The sequence below is a fragment of the Humulus lupulus genome, chromosome 3 (genome assembly GCF_963169125.1).
Source record: "Humulus lupulus chromosome 3, drHumLupu1.1, whole genome shotgun sequence".
Classification (NCBI taxonomy): Eukaryota; Viridiplantae; Streptophyta; class Magnoliopsida; order Rosales; family Cannabaceae; genus Humulus; species Humulus lupulus.
The window spans coordinates 84,273,117-84,277,407 of NC_084795.1; the positions used below are offsets into that span (position 1 = coordinate 84,273,117).

Below are 4,291 nucleotides of genomic sequence, written 5' to 3' on the forward strand. Positions count from 1 at the left end.
GAACAAATATAATTGATTCTCTTGAACAATCAAAAATGTATTTATAATCTATTTGTGTGTATTTATGTTATTAGTTATGTTCTGTTAGGGTTCATCTATGTTTTGCTATATTTTTATGTCAAATTTTTCTCTGTTTTTGACAGAATTTTACAAGATGGTCAGTGAGGCAGATGAAACTGATCTAAATATACACGTATTGGCTGTCATGCTACCACATTATGATGGCTTGAGCTTGTAAAGAATGCTTCTTAACAGTTCATCAGGTTATACTTTTGTTATTATTAGAGATTGTAAAGAAATAAGAGTTTGTTTTGTAGTGCACCAAATTTTTTTTTTTTAGGTTATTTAAATTTTGTGCTTTATTTGATTTAAATGTTAAGTGTGATGAATTGTTTTATTTAAGTGTTGTTATTTTATTTAATTGTTTATTTGTTTTATTTGATTGTTTGTTATTTTATTTAATTGTTAGAAATGTTTTGGTTAATTAATTTAATAAGTGATTAATTGTGTAACATGTTATCTTACTATTAGTGTTACATTTTATTTAAGTGTGACAAATGAGGTATTTATGTGAGCTATGGTGGAATGCACTAAGGTGCATGATAGATAGTAATGCACCCTAGTAATTTAGTGTGTGCTAGTGCATGGTAGCATGGTGCACATGTGTAGATTTTCTACACATTTTAGGTTTCCTTATTTTAGATTTAATTGAGTAATTTATTTATAAAAAAAAAAAGAAGAAGAAAAGAAAAGGGAAATGAGGAGTGGGCGTGTGACCTAGTGGGAATGGAATATTTCCTTAAAATGGTAAAAAAATCAAGACTTGAAGACCATGATCATTTGGGGATAGGCATGATCTTATCTTATCTCTTTGTATATTTTTGAAATAAAGAAAAATCAAGGAAAATAAGAGAGAAATGGAAACTTACCTTAATATTGTTTGGGGAGACTTTATGAGAGGATTTGTGATAAAGGGGCTAAGAAAGGAGAGAAGAGCCATTGCTCTTGTGTGTGTGTGTGTGGCTGCCGTGACCTAGAGAGAGAGAGAGAGAGTGGCGTGTAGAGAGAGAGAGAGAGAGAGAGAGGAAGAAAGAAAGAAAGGAAGAAGGAAGAAGAAAGTGAAGAGGAACCCCCTAGAGTATGTCTTCTTGTTTTCTCTTTTACATAATCTTTTTATTTGATAATATGATTTTGATTGTGTTATTTTCTTGTGTGTGTTTGGGTCTTTCCTTCTCTTCATGGTGGCTTTCCCATAAAAACCCTAGGCTTGAACAAGGGTGTGGAGTTTGTGGTATTGATCTTTTGTGTTCTTGATTCTACAATCAAGAGAGGTAATGGTCTTTTCCTTAGCCTTATATTGTTTTTGGTGGGTTGTATATGAGGTTTTGCTAATGGTGCTAATGGTTGATTTTGGGTAGGATTGATGTATAGGATTTGGATTTTTGTGAGGGCATGATTTGTGTTTAAGGGTTGTGATGTTGATTTTGCTATGCATAAAAAAAATTGTTATAATCTATGAACACTTGTAAGGTGATTTCGGCCTAGGTACACCCAAGGGTGTTCTTGATATGTTGTGTGATTTACAATATGTTTGATCCATGTTTTAGGATCTATGATATATGGGTAAGAGAATAAGTGGTAATCTTGATATTTTGATCATGAAATTTTGTTAGATGCATGTTATATTTTGAATGATTAAATTATGAGATGCATGAAAATAATGATAGAAATATGCTAGGTTAAAATAAGACATATGTGAATATGGTATAAATTTACTATATGCTATTTTTATTGAAAAGGTTTTGTTGGTTTTCATAGAATTGCAACAAATGATTTTAAAAGGATTCATGTGATTATGTTAGTAGAATCATGCATATTATAAGAGCATAATGAGATTATAGGCATGAATGATTTTATGTAATTTTTGAGACAAAGGTTGAGTTTTACAAAGAATTAAGCTTGCTGTTTTTTTTTTCAAATAATTGGGTAAAAGTTGATAAAAAGATGAGTTGCATGCATAAATAATGTTCTTGATGAATATGCTAATTTTTATGAAATTAAAAGAAGATTTTAAGTCTCATGTTATGATATTTTACTCAATTAATTTCCTACAGAATTTTTATTGAATTTTGAGAAAAAAATGAGTTTATAAAATTGAATATGGTGATTTTAATGATAAAAAAATGGTTGCTGGAATTTTGTAATAAAATGTGAAGTAAGTTTCACTAAAAATGAATTTGATTAATTTTTGGAATAAATTATTTTTCCTAAGTTATGGTAATATTGAAAAATGATATTTTAATGGTATGAATGCATATTTTGATGAATAATGATTTTTCTTTATTTTGATTGAGAAAAATATTTAAACTCTATTTATTTGTGATTTTTGAATAAAATAAATAGTGGCTGAAAGTTTGTTTTAAAAAGGTTAACAATTGTTATTAAATTGTCACATATGGGTTTTTACTACTTAGAAACTAAGTCTTAAATAAATTAAATAAAAATGTATTTTTCCACACTTAAAATATATTTTTCACATCATTTTTGTAACACAATAATAAAATATATTTTTCTAAAGAAACATGTTAAAATAGGTATTTTAATTAAATCCAAGCTTGTTGGTTAATTCTTGGTAAATTAATATTTATTTAATGAAAATGTCACATATTTTATTTTGAGCTAAAATAAAATAAATTTATAAAATAAAATAAAGTTTTTGAGAAATTTAATCAACTTAGAAATTTTAAGAAAAATAACGCATGTAATATGTCTATTGATTTTCAAACAATAAAAGCAAGAAATGTAGAATTATCGTTTTTGAAAAACGTCTTTATTACGCAACGTTCCCACGTATGCATGTTACATGCAAATCAACTTTTACGTCCAAAATCATGATTATTATTCAAATATGTAATTTTTATTAAACAATCATGTTAGTAAAATGGGCAGAACGGGCATTATTCTTTTGGCGATAATTGCATGTTTTAGTGTAACTGTATTCATGAGTGCATGGCCCATGCACACATGAGTTGTATGGAAGGGCAAAATAGTAATTTTATGAACCTAAGAAACGTTATTTTGATTATGATATAGGCTCGTTGAAAAGATTGTGAAATTCTTAGCTTGGACCTGAGGTAAGGAAGTTAGATAGATTTTATGATTTTATGCTATGAATGGTAAGGCTGTTATATGAATGAACTGTTATGAAATTATGAATGCCTTAATGTGATGATCTGTTGAATGTGATATGTGTATGGATGTTAGATACATCAAACAGAATACGATGTTAGATACATCAAACAGATTTCGATGCCAGATACATCGAACGAGTTACTAAGGACATTGAGACGTGACTCCTAGGGCGGACGCGCCGAGGTTATTCAAGGACCAGTGATCTCCTGTTTATCTCATAGGGTGACATGGACAACTAGCGTTCCATGCTCATCATGTATGCTGTATGTTGTGATATGATGATATGTCACATTTATGTTATGATATGTTGATATGTCACATTTATGTTATGATATGTTGATATGTCACATTTATGTTATGATATGTTGATATGTCACATTTATGTTATGATATGTTGATATGTCACATTTATGTTATGTTATGATGAAATGTTACGATTATGTTATGATATACCATAATGTTTTTAGATGAACGTTAGTATTTGGTTGTTTGTTGTTTTTCTTACTTGCTTATTTGCTTGTACTTCCTTACTGGGCTTTTAGCTCACCCCCTTACTTTCCTTCCAGGTAGCAAATAGGATTTCTCTATGGCACGCGTGGTGACGTGAGGAGTTCTTCATCATGGGGTGTATGGCGTGGGGCAATCCTATGGACGATAAAACGATCAACGTAGAACGCCATTTAAATTATGTTTTGTTTTAAGGGACTTTTTCCTAAATTATCAGTGGGACTCTGTTATTTAACTTAACTGGTTTTCTTTGAACTCTGCATAAAAACCTATGTTTTATTTTAAACTTATGGCGCCAACTTGCATGATTTTTAATAAGTCCCCCTGAGACTTTAATAATGGATGGTATTCTTTTATAAGCTATGTTATGCCACTATTTTGTAAGTATTAGTTTAGGGCGTTCTTTACATGTTTATAGCATTGGATTTGACATGTATCTTAGGATTTTAGTTGTTTTAGTTAGTAAACCTCGCACGTATTCTTTCAGTGTGTAAATATATGTAGGGAGGGATTCATTTGGTGCGGTTTGCATACATATTCAATTATATTGAATTTGATCAGCCAGATCTTACATTAACCTTACTGAAAGTTT

The 4,291-nt window shown here is 29.7% G+C and overlaps 1 long non-coding RNA gene across 2 annotated transcripts; it reads left to right on the plus strand.

Annotated features, from left to right (window-relative positions):
• Positions 1 to 902: 902 nt before the first annotated feature.
• Positions 903 to 3,939, plus strand: LOC133821225 (uncharacterized). 2 transcript variants are annotated; one of them, XR_009887390.1, is made up of 3 exons: positions 903 to 1,331; positions 3,094 to 3,134; positions 3,759 to 3,939. It is a non-coding gene; the product is annotated as an uncharacterized LOC133821225 (long non-coding RNA). The 2 variants fall into 2 exon arrangements; XR_009887389.1 differs by lacking the exon at positions 903 to 1,331 and having other exon boundaries at positions 2,964 to 3,134.
• The last annotated feature ends 352 nt before the right edge of the window (positions 3,940 to 4,291 follow it).